Genomic DNA, 16600 nt, shown 5'->3' with positions numbered 1-16600 from the left:
GCCATTCACGTAAACCTCTTTGAGTTTTCTTTTCATTAAACCTAGAAAGACCTAAGTATGGAATAAATTAAACCCTAAGTTCAATACCGAAGAAAACCACACGGTTGGGCCATTCTAATTCAACGCTCATTCTCATCTCACGTCTCTCTCTCTCTCTCTCTCTCTCTCTCTCTCTCTTGGCTGCAACTCCCAGCCATTGAAGCCACCTTGAACCACCACCTTCAACCACCACCTTCAACCACCACAACTACTTTGAAGCAGTCTTCAGCATCATTGGCAGCTCCCTTCCAGCCTTCCTTCAGCCCACTTCCAGGCAACTCCAACCACAGCAGCAAAGCCTTCCAGCCACCAGACCATCTTCCCTTGGCTCCAGCCACACCTTACCCGCAACAAACACAGCAGCAACTTCAGCCCTTCCATCAAAGAGTGAACAACTCCAGCCGGTGCAAGGAGTTTCCCTCCTTCTCCCTTCAGCCACCTCTTCAGCCATCTTCATAGCAGCCAGCTCCGTCTCCAAACTCCCTTCAACTTCAGCACCTCCAGCCAGTTCCAGCACTCCTATATGTCCCAGCAGCACCACCAATGTTGAATTAACTCCATCACCACAGTTAGAACCTTGAAGCGTCTCCTACAGTCGGATCTTAGAAGTACCACCTCTCCCTTTGAGTCGTACCCTAGCAGCGTCCTCTATTGCTGCTTCAACTCCATTCGTTGCAACCAAACCCTCCAAGGTAAGCCATTATTCCTTCATCTCATAATTTTCATTAGCTTATGGTGCGTATGATGTCCATTCCTATCGCCCATTGATTAGGGATCGTTGGGCTTCATCTTTTTCTTTTATGAATGTTATGAAATCAAATCAATAGCTAGATTTACAGTTGCATGAGTGTGTTTTTTTTCTTCTTTTCGTTATTTTAAATCAAGTAAATACAATAGAGTCTTCATCTAATCTATTTAGGCTAAGTAAACGACGAAATTCATCTATCTATTGGATTGAATCTCTCGTTTTGAGAGCCAATATCAAGATGAATCATGCTTCCTTGTTGGTTTTATTCTTTATCATTTTTCATGTAGATTACTAACATATTTAGGTTCATTTCACTATTTAGATAATCATTTTTATTCATGTAGTATAGCCTTCATTAACATTTGATTTAAGATTTATAGGTTTTGATTTGTGCATATAATCCAGTTATGATTTCATGTAAAGATTTTCACTCAAAAATCTTGAAAATTTTATGATAGCTGTTATTATTTGTCTATGATCTTTTGCCAAAAACGTGATTCAATTCGAGTTTTAGAACCCTTCTAGATCAATCGAACCCTAAATCGGTTTTTCTGTCTCTCTGAGTTTTCAATTTCTGCTTTAGCAGACAAGAACCTCCGGCACCACCCTCATGGGAAATTCAAATCATCCTCAAAAAATCATAGTGGATTCATAATGGAATCTACTAGTGATCTGGAAATTTTGAAGTTTTTCCAAGTAATTTTGACTTCTGTCAAAAATCGGATTTCCCAGACTTTTGGGAAAATCTCGATTTTCCTTCGTCAGGGTATAGACAGAACTTAATGCATCAAGTCCGCCAAATCTGTAGCTCGTTTGCAAAAACTTTCAACATGAAAGTTGTTCTTAACATGTTTTCCTGTCATTTCCCTAAATTTGGGAATTTTTGGATCTGTTTCATTATTTTTTCTGGATTTTCTCTTTCTGTCTAACAGATTCGAATGTCCAGAAATCTCAGAGATTTAGGTCTCTGATAACAGTATGATCTTTTCCAAAACGTAACCCGAATCCTAATGGTGTCAAAAGATCAAATCTTCCTATGTTTGTCAGGGACATTGTCCCACAATTTCAGCTTTTTTCCCATCTGTCTTCCATTTTTCCCATGTTTTTTACCGAAACCTGTCTGTTTCCCCTAAATCCTAGAGTCGCCGGATTCTGATCCAACTTGCCGGAGTGGCACAACTCCGACCATAGGTCAAAACCAGAACATGTAAAAGGAAACAATCTTTTCCTTACTGTCCTCTGTCACCCCATAATATTTGGGAAATTTTTATGGAAATTTGATATCCTAAATCCCCTTTAGAATCAACATTTTAGGCAAAAATCACAAAATTTAGGGTTTTTATTTGAATTTCCATATTTAAAAATACAAAAAAATTATATTTTCGAGCTCCATTATATTTCTAGGGTTATTTTAGGTGTCCATTCCAAATTTGGTTTAATTCCAAGTTCATTTGCTCCATGTGTTAGTTTATCTTTAAATTCAGAAGCGAAAATCAAGCGAAAATCAGGTTAAATTTGATATTTATGATATTTTCGCTATTTTAGGGTTTTTATCATGTACATAAGCATGTAGAATCATATTAGGGTTAATTTTAATCTCCTTTGCATTTCATATTTTTCAATTTTGCAAAATTTATTTCAGAAAACCCTGGTTTCATGGCCATAGTCTTGTTATCAGGGGTATTTTGGTCATTTTGACCTAAATTTCGAAATTTCAATTTCTAATTCCCCAAAATTTCATGCATATCATCATATTTTATCATATTATGTTTGATTTAATTCATTTGATTTTCAAAATTCCAAAATTTACAAAAATTCTTTCAAAAAACCCTGATTTCAAGGTCATCAGGGGTATTTTGGTCATTTTGACCCTAATTTCGAATTTTCAAGTTTATTTTCGAAATTTATTCATTATTTATCATGTTTATATCAAAGGGGGTATGATTTTGGGTTTATATCTGAATAATATCCGATAATTTCCTATATTTTCGGATAAATTCAGAAAAACCTACATTTTTGTGCTAACCTTGTTTTCTAGTTTTGCAGGAACATTCAAGAAGAAGACTTAGCTTATTTTTTTTTATTTGAATTCAATGTAACCTCAAATATAATAATTTGGAATAAGAGTTACTTTTCTGCTTAGAATAGGGTTGCATTGCATATAGTTTAATTTATGCAAATTTTAATATGTGATGTATGATTCATGCACATTATTTCAAATTCACTATGGTTTACATGAATGGCACGTGCACAAGCTCTTGTGGAGTTTATAAACCCGGTGGGATTCGTATTTATGGCCATAGTCAGAATACGAAGAAAACCAAGATTTATGATCTTCATATAGCCACATTCAGCCTACACATTTAGGCTAACTTCAAAAATGCACTGCATTTTTTCAAACTTCAAAAGGATTTCTCAATTTCTCAATGAAATTCCCTTTTCAAATTCATATTTATTCATTCATATTATTTAAATTGCATTGTTTTCAAATTCATTTTCCAATTTCAATTTCAAAAAAAAATCAGTTTTCTCAAGAATTTCCAAGTCTTTCTCAGGATCTGATTTTCCCAAAATCCTAAGTTTTCAAATGACATTTCAAAGCATTTCCCAAGTTCAAATCAAGATTTTCCTAGGTTTTCAAATTCTCAAATTTCAAAATCCCAAGTTTTCAGAAATCGATTTTCTCATATTTTCTAATTTTCCTGAGAATTCATTTTCCATTTCAAAAGTCATTTTCCAATGAATTTCTTAGATTTTCTCAGAATTCTCAAATCCATTTTCTCAGAAAAGCAATTCCAAATTTCAAAATCGATTTTCTAAAGTTCAAATTTTCCTGAGAAATCACTTTCCAATGCAAATTTCTGATTTCCAATAAAATTCAATGATTTTCCCAGGAATTCCATTTTCAGGCATTTTCCAGTCCTTTTCTAAATGCATTTCAATTTTCCAAAGCAAACATCATATTTTCTCAAACTTGCATTTTTCAAAATTTCATAGCACAAGCCTGATTCTTTGTGCATTTTAGGAAAAATAGAGCATAATTTAGATATTTGAGTCAAGTTAAAGCACATAATTGGTCCTTGGTTCAATTACCCCTGGTAAAGGCGCCAGGAACGGTTGAACCTCGTACCGACAGGCGGATCCCATTCCATGAAATTTTCCCGCAATTTTTCAAAACAGAGACGAGTAAATTTTCAAAACAATTTTCAAAACTTTGGTCGAGTTTGACTCGCGAAATTCGTTTCTCTCTCGCAAGGGAGGGGAAAAATTTTGCGATGATAACACCATCCAAGAAAGGATTTTATTTGAGCTGTATTTCACAAGGCATTTTTCCAAAAAATGTCCCATCAAGGTCTTCATGTATTCCTTTCCTCATTCAATTCATTTTGATATATCTTCGTCCCATCCAGGTTAAGGGCTAAACTTGAATCATTCCAAAAAGCATATCTTGTCTCACCCATGAGACTTGATCAAAATTCTGATTTTCCACCATTTCGGGATTTTCACCCAAAGTCCCATCACGATTTCCTCATTTTTTACTCAATCATATTATTTTCAAGGATTTTGTCTCCCCAAAACCATTCAAGATAAGGTTTTAAGTCTGAGAAGCCATCTTTCAAATAAATTCTTCCACACCTAGTTCAGATCTGCTGACTGGGGCATTTTCAAAATTTGGAGTGTTGTCTTTGCCACTAAGCTCGGCTTTCAACTGACTTAGTAGCAAAAAGGGGCATCTGTAAACACCCCAAATTTTTCAAAGTTTTGTAAAAATGTCCTTTTTTCCCCTGGTTTCATTTTTCGAGAAAACCAAAGCTAAAATTTAGTCATTCTTCAGATTTTCTAGATTGAATTCCACATTGATATATTTAAATTCAATTTCAGAGCCGAACCCAGTGTTTAAGGTTCAAATTGGAGCCTCATTACTCAATTTACAAATCAAAATTATAAAATACCAAAAGCATTTTCTGAATGGCTCAAATGGCTCATTCGGCACCCATTTGGATCCATTATTTTATATTTTCTCGATTCGAGGAAAACCTCGAATATCACCTCAAATTTCGGGTCAAATTTCGTTTTCTAAAGAATTTTTCAGAGAAATAGCTTTTGAATTCTCAGAAAAACTCTCTTTTGTAAATATTTTGCAAAAATACAAAAAAAAAAGTTTTTAATCTTTGTTTTCCCGTAAAACTTTAGGATTTTATTCCAAAAAAATACAAAAAAATGAAAAATAACACAAAAACCAAAAAAAATGAAAAATTACGAGGAAAACAAATGGTTTTGAAACTTTTTAAGTTGATTTTTCTAAAAAACTCACTCTTGAACCATTTTACAAAAATTTCTAAAAAGGGGACCTCTTTTTCGAAAAAAGGAAAAAATACAAACGGTCGATTCATGCGGGCTCGCTCTCCACCCTTCGATCACTGGTTTCTCCCCTCTGCCCTCAATCTTCAACGAACCTCCTCTTCTCGAATCATCCATCACCTTTTAAGAGGAGACCCCCCATCCGTTCCGAGGCATCCATTACAATCTACCTTCATCGAGTTTCCTCTTTCTGAGCCGTTATCAACACCCATTTTTCACCTATCTTCACGCAGCTCTCACCTTTTCCTTCATCCCCCTTTCTCTACCATTTGGAAGTAAATCTGGTAGCAAAACCTCAGCTCCCTCTTTCTGTCATAATCCCTACAAACCACGAGAATCGGTCCATCATCAGGGATTAGAGGGAATATCGCCCCTCTCTGTTCTTCTTCTTTCCAGAGGAAAGAAAGTTATCATAGTGAAAGAAGCAAAAAAAAAACCCTCCTCCTGTCTTCAGAAGCCCCGCGGTAACGAGATAAGAACCTCATCTCTCCTCTCTCCTTTGCTTTCAGATTTACTTTTCTTTTCTTTTTTTGTTTTGTTATTATCTCTTTTTGTTTCTGCCTAAATTGAAGCACCACGGTAGAATCGATTTGTTCACAGCCAATCGATCTTCCTCTATGCAACAATAAAGGAATGATCTCATTCCAATATACCTAAGACCCCCTCCCCTTTTATTTCCTTCTGAGTTTTACTACCCTGTCTAGGCTACGGTTTTATTTCATGACCATTTTCTTCATTAATCTTAAATTTCTGGTTTATGACTATTTCTCTACTAATTATCGGCCTACATTCCTCTTTATCCTTTAGATTTTCATTTTTCCCTCTTTTATTTCTTATTTCTTTCTTTTTCATTAGTAATTCTGAGTTGATATTGTATCATTGCATTTCGTATGCCATATCAGTTTTGCATTTATAATTTCTCTACAGTAGCATCAATGTTTCAGTGGTAGGTTACTCTGAACTACATGAAACCATCGGTTCAGGTAATAAGAAATGAACATTCATCTCTTAATGTAATCCCTGTATTTCATATATTAGAGGATTGCTTAACCCTCTTATATCTTAGTGGTATGGTTCCATTTACTGGCTACTGAGCATCTCACGTTGGCATCTACTGAATCTGTAAGCGCTTGTTTTAAAGCTGAGGTAGCATTGTTACCCTTCACAGTTGCTATTAACTAAGGTGGAGACGCAGGCACAGGAGGATCATGAGGATTCAGAAGCTCATCAGTGTTCAAATTCGGCATCGTCTGTTGCTCAGTATCTATATTTTGGGCCCTTACTCATCTTATTATCTTGAATCCATTTAGCATCATAGTTCACTTCCTAATGCACGATTCTCATTTTGACCATGTACTTCTATTTCCCATACCTCATTTATGGTTACATTTCTGCGCTATATTTCCGATTACCACGCCTTGTGCTGGCGTGATATTTTTCTTTGTTTTTGTGGTTCTATGATTCTTGTTTCATGCATTCTTTCAATTGCATATCCCTGCATTAATGTATCTATTTTGATGCCATGATATCATTCGTTGGTGGATCTGTTAATGCCTAAAAAAAAAAGAACCACCAGGAGGGTACATTGTAAAAAGCCAATCTATTGATCCAAATGGTTTCCTTGAAGCATTGGGGTACTCATCTCCAGTTTTCATTAACACCATCCAAGAGATGGAGCACTCTGAAAACTGAGAAGTTGGTTGAAAATATTGAAAGTCATTCCAAAGATATTGTTCTTGAACTATTGGTTTCTCTTGTTGTGGAGCAGCACCAATTCTCTGCACATAGATCCCCAGGGAAACATGGCCCTGATTTCAAGAATGTGAATGCTGGTGGTAAGCTGAAGGTGCCTATGTCAGCCTCGTGTGTAAGTTGAGCAGGATTGGTGATCTAGATGTGCAAATGCCACCCAGTTTATGAACAGCATGATTATGCTGAAGCCTCAGTAGTAGAATGTGCGTTTTGAGCCTGCTGAGAACATGCCTCGTTGAAGTTTAGCCACATATACATGTTTCATTTGTTGCATCCATATCATACCCCACTGCACATCATCTATGCATTAGCCTTTTTCCCTTATCACTGGCATCGGTTCAAACCTCTGCTATGCATCCTGTTCCTTTGGTCTCTTCACCCAGCATCTAAGATACTTTTTTAGCTCATGCATTTCGTGAAAACATTTGCTTCCATAAATCTTAGTATTAGGATCCATATGTCCCATGTATGTGTTCTTCTGCAGCTAAAATTTTGCAGTAATTCCAGCTTTTTGCTTATACTCTTCTTGACAAGATATTGCGAAATGTCCATCTTTCTTCACCACCTCGTCTCCAATAAAGCCTCGCCATCATCCCACTGTTGTTCCCACCTACTACAGTCTCTCTTGAGGTAGCCCCAAACCACCAGATACCCCTCTCAATGAGCATAATAGTGTTAAGGCACCGACAGAAGTGTTGATCCCCTCACCATGCCGTGACCACCAACCACCTGTCATCAGCCATATATTGCTGGAATTATCAGTTGCAGGTTCCCCCTTTGAACATATATCATCTTAACCTACCATTGACCATCCTTATGGTCTTCATCGCAGGTAACACCTGCAGCTCCTACACCCTTTAGCATATTGTACACCATCTTCCATCCAATATCCTTGCAACTCCATTCAGCCCCTTAAATTGTCACTTTCAGCACACCATTCCAGCAGCTTCAGCTTCAACACTGTCATAGCCATACACTATGCACAACCAAAGCATGTGGCTTACAATTATCACAGCACTGCAGCATCACCATCTGTTACCATATAGACATTCAGTTCTGCTGCCATTGACTCCTTGCAACCTGCTAACAGCAGCCCTCTCACCACTGTGTCATTTCCAAAACCACAAAAGCACACGCTTCAGTAATATATCCTCATTCACATTGTAGCAAAATGAATCAGTAGCATACCCTTAGATATCTTGTTATTTTTTCTACCTATCAGTCGTTATATTGTTGCAAGCTCATTCCATTTCACACATGTCATCCAGCATCCACTACCTACAGCCCATTAGCTCATATCCTCTCTAATGCCATATATATATATATATATAACATATGCATGTATATATACGTTTATAAGCATATATATCAGTTCTTCTATCTTTCCATCATTCATATCTTGGTATACAAACATTTTTTTTTTAGATATCCATATGATATGTGTCATTTTTTTTCTATTTTCACATTAATCCAGTTGTTTTGCAGGAAATATGAGGAGAATATCATCACTTGAGATTTATATTTTCGAAGTTAAGCCTTGTAATAAGTTAGGTCTTAATGAGAATTTACATTTCTTGTTTTACATAGAATGAATGAGCATTGTAAATATCATAAATTACTTATTTTCATGCTTTTTGCCTTTATTTCTCAAATTCTCACAATGGTAAAACACGAATGGCACGTGCACTATTTCGTAAGAGGTAATTAATTCTAAGTTGATGACTTACATCAATGGCCATAGTCAGGATGTAGACAAAACTTAGGATTCTTATCTTTTATGAAATAACACTGGATCCACACTGGATCCTTTTCAAAATTCATCATGTTTTCTTTCAATATTTTCCTCTTTTATCAGAATTTAATTTAAAGTTAATTCAATATATATACCAATGGTCATAGTCAAGGTATATTGAGAGTTAATTTCATTTTAAATTCTATAAAAGCACCAAAAATGTATTTTATTCTTCACTTGAATTTAAATGTGATTATTATATGATATATTCAATGACCATAGTCAGGGACATATTGTATATTCAACCTCATTCTTAATTCATTTTAAGAATGGAATAGCTTTTCAAAATCTAAATCTTTTAAATTCATTCATCATTTAGGATAGAATTGCTTCATATTTTCAAAATTCTTTTCTCAAAATTCCAAGTGGTTCTTTCATTTCTCAGATCAAATCCCATTTATAGATTCAAACTCAATTCTATCTCATTTCAAAATTCAAAAATTCCATTTCAAAAGTCCAATTTGACTTTGAAATTTCAAAATCATTTTGTAGTCAAATTCCAATTCAAAATCCAAACTTCAAAGTTCAATTTAACTTTGAAACCATCTTCTGTTTCAAAATCAAGTTTATTTTCCTCATCTTCAAATTCAAAATCAAAGTTTGATATTGATTTGAAATCTCAAAACTTGACTCTTCTTAAATTTTAAAATTCAATCTGGGTTTTCAAAACCCAGATTCATCTTTAAAGGTCCTATTTTGACTTTTCAGAATCCAAATCCAAAGTTAGATCCTAATCCCAACTTGGATCCAGATTTCCAAGTATAATATCCACTTTTGGATCTCAGACTTTAGATCCAAAGTCCATTTAGGATCCAGAATCCAACTTCATCTTAGATCTCAGACTTCATATCCAAAATCCATTCTAGGATCTAGAAACTAACTTCATCTTGGATCTCAGACTTCAGATCCAAAACTCATTTTAGGATCCAGAACCCAACTTCATCTTGAATCTCAGACTTCATATCCAAAACTCATTTTAGGATCCAGAACCCAATTTCATCTTGGATTTCATATTCAGATCCAAAACTCATTTTAGGATCCAGAATCCAATTCCATTTTGGATCTCAAATTTCAGATCCAAATTCCATTTCAAATTTCAGATCCAATTCCACCTAGGATCTCAGACTTCAGATCCAAATTCCATCTTGGATCCAATTCCATTTAAAATTCAGAATTCAACATTATCGTTGGATCTCAAATTTCAGATTAAAATTCCCATTTAGGATTCTAATTTCAGAGTTCAATTTCATCTTGGATTTCAACTCTATTTAGAATTCAGACTTTGGATTCAAAATTCCATCTTGAATTCCATATTTCAAATCAACTTCTATTCTCAATTCCAATTCCATTTCATCTCTATTCTGATTCAAAGTCCAATTATGACTTTGAAATTTCATTTCTTCTCCTTTTATCTCAACTTCAGAATCATTCCTTTCAAAAGTCAAGATTTATTCTCAAAATCTGATTATTCCAAAAACTTAGAACTTTAAATCTTAAAGTTCTAAGTTAGAAACTATTTTCTTTACTCTATCATCATATTCATCTCAGAAACACTTGGAAAATTTCAAATCATTTTTCAAAAAGAGCATACATCTTTGCATTCGCACAAGCATGATTCTTTGTGCATTTAGACTTAGGATAAATTCTTAGATAATTTCTTAGCAAAGCAAAAGGCATAAATTCGACCATTGGTTCGATTACCCCTGGTAAAGGCGCCAGGAACGGTCGAACCTCGTACCGACGAGCGAATCCCATCTCCCACTTTTCCCGCAAACATTTCAAAACGGAGGAGAGTTATTTTCTCAAATGTTTTCAAATTAAGGTCAAGTGAGACCCCGCAAAAGAGTTCCTCTTCTCTTCTCTTCTCTTCTCTTCTCTTCTCTTCTCTTCTCTTCTTTGCTTTTCTCTTTTCTCTTTCTTTCTGTCATTTTTCTCCCTTCAAAAAGGAGGAAAATAGTGGATAGAAAGGAAAAGAGAAGGAAGAGAGAGAATATTACGATGATAGAAATTGATAAAGGATAAAAGGATTAATAAAAGGAATAAATTAATGAAATTGACAATAATGATTAAGTAGAAATTGACGGAAATTTGAGGAAAAATTCATGATAGAAGAATTTAGGATTATCCCCTGTTCTTGAAAGGAAATAAAGGGCCTCGTGGGACAAGGTTCAGGTTTTGTCCCTTAACCTGAAAGGGAAATACCCCATTGAAACGAGGCATCAAGTTTGTCTCTTAACCTGAAAGGGTTAAAAATAAAGGAATAAAATTTAATAAAATTGATAAAACTTGACAAAATTGATAAAATTGACAATAAATTGATGAAAATTTGATTAGATTGGAAAATAAAATGAATGCAAATTAATAAAGATAATAAGATTAACCGAAAAGTTGATAAGATTTTTAGAAAGAGATTCGTCTGATCTTGCCTGCTTATGATGGAGGAAGTATAGATCAAAATAAAAATGCCCCAGTATCATGGAGAAGAATGTGAGAATTCAATGAAAGATTATTGTTTTATTGAAAAAGACTTTTGAAGAGTACAAAAGGCTAGGATGAACAATTTAAGTGTAAAATTTCTTCAAATGTAAACCATTGATAGGGCAGTTCCACCCCATCTGCATTTATCAGACGATTGGAATTGCGAGGCATCGCTTCCTTAACCACATAAGGGCCTTCCCAATTGGGTGACCACTTGCCCTTTGGTCGATGCTTGAGATGAGCCGTCGATCTGAGCACAAGATCATTGACTCGAAATCTTCTCTCAATAACTGATTTGGCATAGTGACTAGCTATATTCTGACGATAAGCTTGATCATGCTCTGCTGCCTTGAGCCTTTTTTCATCTAACAGATCTAGTTGTACCAACCTCTACTGCTGATACTGATCAAGTGGTAGTTCAATGAGCGACACAAACTTGAGTGCGGGCTTTTGAACGTGATGAGGTAATACTACTTTTATCCCATAAACAAACTCCAAAGGCGTAGCGTTGGTTGGGGTCTGAATGGTGGTTCGGTATGCCCAGAGCGCATCATGCATCTTCTCGTGCCAATCGCGGCCCGTCTCCACAGTTCTTTCTAGAATGCGGATCAAAATCTTGTTGGTGGCCTCTGCCTAGCCATTTTCTTGAGGATAGTAAGGAGCTGAGAAATGGTGCTGAATCCTGAACTTTGAACAAAAGGTTTTCATCCTCTTATTCTTGAAGTGACTGTCATTGTCTGACACAATATCATGTGGGACGCCGAAGCGGCAAAGAAGATTCTTATGAATAAACGAAACCACATGTCGGCCTTCTACTGTTTGCAGAGTCATGACCTCGACCCATTTGGTGAAGTATTTTGTAGCTGCGAGGAAATACATGTGGCCATTAGAAGCTGAAGGAGTGATCGGACCTACCACGTCGAAGGCCCACATTGAAAAAGGCCAGGGAGAAACCACGGATTGCAAGTATGTGGCTGGCGCATGAATGAAAGGTGCGTGCATCTGACATTTGACGCACTTCCTCACAAAATGATGGCAATCCTGCTGCATGATTTTCCAGTAATACCCTACTCGGATAATCTGCTTGATGAGTGTTTGGTAGCCGATGTGACCACCACAAATTCCCTCGTGTGCCTCTCTGACAACTTCCATGGCTTCATCCTTGTCTAAGCATTTGGCATACTCAGAACTGAACCCACGGCAATAAAGAGTATTGGCAAGGATGAAATAATGGGCCGACATGCGTCGGATCACACGTTGCTCCTTTCTTGACATTTCTGATGGAAATTCACCAGTTTCAATAAAGTTTTTGATGTCTCGGTACCAAGGCTTCTCTTTCTGAGTGACTTGGTTTACTTGCTCAACTGGAATGAAGGAAGGTTGATCAAGTCTACCAATCTCGAAGGAATGACAGGTGATGATGCATGAAATACACATCATGTTAGTTAGTTATTCATGCATTTTATGGTGAGATTAAGGTTTAAACCCCATGTTTAGATGCATTTTGATAGTAAGGGGTTGTGGTTCGAATTTCAGAAAAATCAGAGTTAAAATGAGAGAGTTATGGCTATTTTAGTGTTTGGGCACGGATTTTGAGGTGGATCGAATCCATATCCGACCCAACTAGGATGTTTTGGACCTTGGATCAACCTTTAGAAAGCCCAAATCCAACCCAAATGCATATCCATACCCATTTAGAAAACATTTTGCAGAAAACCCCCTAGAAAGTGGCGCAGGGTAAAAAAATTTATTATAACATTGTTTTTGAAAAACACCAAAAGTATAAATTAGAGTTTTCAGCAAACCCTAGGCGTCTTTGGCATTGGGATTGATGCCTCCTACTGTGACTCTAACTCCAGACCCCTTCCAACCCCTCATTCTACCTCATTTTCCATTGAAGATCGGTTTTTGCTTGGAAATCAAGCATTATTCTATCTCCCTTTTCATTTCTATTCATTTCTTTTTTTTCCTTGCTGTGTTTAATCATTGGTTGTTGTGTTTTTGCAGGTGTAGCAGAGGTGGAGACCATTTATCTTGTGTGGAAGATGAGCCGGCCCTACCTCCATCCGGTTTTCTAAGCCCTCCGATCGCGAATCGGCACCCGTTCCATCTTCGGTGGATCTCCAACGTGTTGCAGCTATAGAAACCCTGCTCGTGGTGATATTCCAGCATTCTCGAACAGTCCAGGATGTCAAGCTAAGGCCATTGTCCGCTCTCTTCCCCCCCACAATCGTTGGATCGCCTGGAGGTAGGTCTTCTTCTCTCTTTTCTTCTAGTTAAAACCTAAATCGTGTGTGCTTGTTTTTCGTGTTTTATTTTTTGTGTGTCTGCTGTGTTTTTATTGTTTTCACCTTAGAATAGCATTCGTGCACAGACCAGCACGGTAGATCTAGGTTTTGTTTCATTGTTTTTGTGTTCAAGTCTTGATTTCTCATTGTTTTCACTCAAAACGTGAAAATCGGCTAGATCCTCTTTTAGCCAATTTTCTCTTTTTGTCCAATGTATTTTATTATGTTGTTTTTACAGAAAAATGTGTTTAAAAAGTTCATTTTGATTTAGTTTGGTCATTGGGTTAATTGATTGTTGTTTCGATTAAAAAGAAAAAAAGAAAATCGGCTAGATTAATTCTAGCCGGTCTTTGGGTTTTAGTAAGTTTAGGTTCTGCAAATTTTTTTTCTGTGGTTCTACTGCGTGATCTGATTTGTGGTAGCTGTGTCCAGTGTGCTCCATTTCCGTTTGAGATGAGGATTGATTCTCTCCATGTTGTGTGAATGGTTTTGAAAGATTCGTGAATGAAAGCTTGAAGTTAGGTGAATGCGTGTGATTTCAGTTTGTTAGGTGTATTTTGAATCTGATATTTCTATATGCCTGCATTTTATATTGTGTCCAGTTTCGTATATCTTGTCTTAATCGAGCTTAGCACCTTAGGAAAAGTATCTAGATCATTTGTTATTTTGTGCGTTTTTAGATTTTGTGAAATTGCCTAGTCGAGTAATGTTTCTCTAATTTTTAGGTAGGACGTCCAGCCGGCTATAGTGTTTAGGTTAATTGTATTTAGATAAATTAGATTAATGTGTCTTAGTTGTTATTTATAGTTAGTCTTAATCATATAGTAGATTTTGTTATGTTTGAATATCTGTTTTGAATTTAGGTTAGCCAATTACCTTAGGTTATTGATTTAATATTTTCTGTTTTGATTTAATTTCCAGCATGATTAGTTAATTTAATTGTGGGTTTTTAGTGTAATTAGTTAGTAATAATCGTGTGTTATTTGAATTTAGATTTGCAATTATCGTTTTTCATTAGTTTAAATTATAGATTTCGTGTTTCATGTTAGTGTAGTCATCTTCCCCAAGGAGGGGCGTCAGCCATTAGAGCTCTAGGCCATTTTTGGTAGGGTCCAATTGAATAGGAAAGTTCCTTAGAGTGTCCAGGTTCATTGGTATAGCTTAGGAAATGTTTTTAAGTGATTAGGTAAGTTGGATTTTAAGATTATGTTAATTAATGTGTTTTAGAATGTTTATTTAGTAGCATTAATATTTTCATTGCTGTAGTTGGATATTCATTAATTAGGTTAGAATAGTATCATTGCATTAGTTAGGTGTTATCGTTTTTAGAAGGAGAGCAAAAAGGCAATTGGAGGGGAAAACATTTTGTTTAGAAGAAAAAAATGATGGCTTCCAAATTCGTGAATTCCATTTTGGAAATGTTTTGTACATTTACTCCAGCCAAGAGAGAAAGTTCCTCCTTTTAATATTTTTGGAAACACCATTTGGATTTCAAAGACTTACTAAAAGGTTGATACATGATTTTTGGGATTGAGATTTAAAATTATCCTTCCTTTCTAAAGACAACCAAAAACGTGTGGGCCCCCTGTGAGTTGGACGTTTTCAATTCTTCATTCCCATTTGATTTATCAATCAATTAAGGTAAGTTTATCTCTCTGGGTTGGACGTTTTTGCCAAATCAATTTGTTTCCAACAATTTGTTAACTCCTATTTATTACCTTCTTCTTTATTAATTTAGCTTAGGTGCATTAATTAGGTCAATTATTTAGATGTCGATTTTAGCAATAGTCCACCTTAGTTAGGTAGGTTATATTTACATTGATTATTTTCTTTAGGGGTACATAGATTAGATAAGGTCTTTAATACATTGTCATTTTGATTTTAGATATTGATTAATTAGATTTACATTGGTCATTTCTTAATTTAGTTGGTGTTTAACATAGTCAACTTAGTTGACCTAGCTAGGTGTGGCGTGAACCTAGTCCAAGTCATATTATAAACTGCGCCAATGGTCTTTAGTTATTTATTTAACCTTAGTTTTGATTAATAGTAACTATAGATTAAGTTAATTTAGTTGGTCCTTTTGTTTGGTATAATCGTAGTTTAGAACTAGGTGTGTATTTAACTTATAATTAGTATATGACGTTTGACTGTTCTATTGCATTTAGTTCATTGTAATCAGCATTAAGTAATTCATCATTTAGTTCATATAGTTAGTTTTGCATCATTAGTTAAGATAGTTTCATTTTATGCATTAGATTAACCTAGCTTTAGTCATAATTTGCATATTTTATTCAATTTCATTTCATTTCGCATAATTGCATTTATCATCTGCATATAAACTGGCATTCGGTATCATTTAGGTTTGCATTAGTGTTAGGTTTGCATTAGTGTTAGATTGCATTGTAATCAGCATTAAGTAATTCAATTTAAGAGGACATTGAAGATAACAAAAAAAAAAGATCACTGCATTGTTTAATAGACCATTATATCATTTTTTTTTCACGGTTTTTCATGGTAGTTCAACTGAACATGTGTGATGGACTATTGATGTTTCATCACATGTTCCAGGCAAATTCATGGATAGCGATCATGCTTATCTATCGCAGCAAGATGAGATGCCCGTGATGATGAGGGTAAAGAGTTCTTTGAACTAGGGAACCCAGATAACAATATACAGGAAATACATGGATGATAACACTTTTTTTTTTCAGTAATACCTGCAAATCTGTAATTATAAATAGTTTCCATCTGTTCTGTTCATTTTGTCTTGGAATAAAAAGCCATTGTTGTCGTGGCACACACTGGAAATGCCAGTCTAGAGGATCGGAGGAAAAAGGAGGAATTTCCTATAACATTTTCATTTCACAGGAAATCAAGTGTGCTACATCCATTTCTGTTGGTGAAACATGCTTACAGGTTATTTTATTTATTTATTTCTCTTTTTTTTGTTGCGGTCTCCAAAGGTAAGTATTAACTGTAGTCATTTGTGTATTTCAAGGAAATAACTTACCCTCAGTGCTGATGATAAATTTTCTTCTTTTTTTTTAATGAGTGACGATATTGTAATCCTTGTATTCACAAGATCATCTCATTAATCGGCTTGTCTCAGTTAATGCAACTGATTTTGCCATCAGTTCA

Source organism: Nuphar pumila, chromosome 9 (assembly GCF_984573655.1).
Source record: "Nuphar pumila chromosome 9, dmNupPumi1.hap1.1, whole genome shotgun sequence".
Taxonomy (NCBI): Eukaryota; Viridiplantae; Streptophyta; class Magnoliopsida; order Nymphaeales; family Nymphaeaceae; genus Nuphar; species Nuphar pumila.
This window is presented reverse-complemented; position numbering follows the sequence as displayed.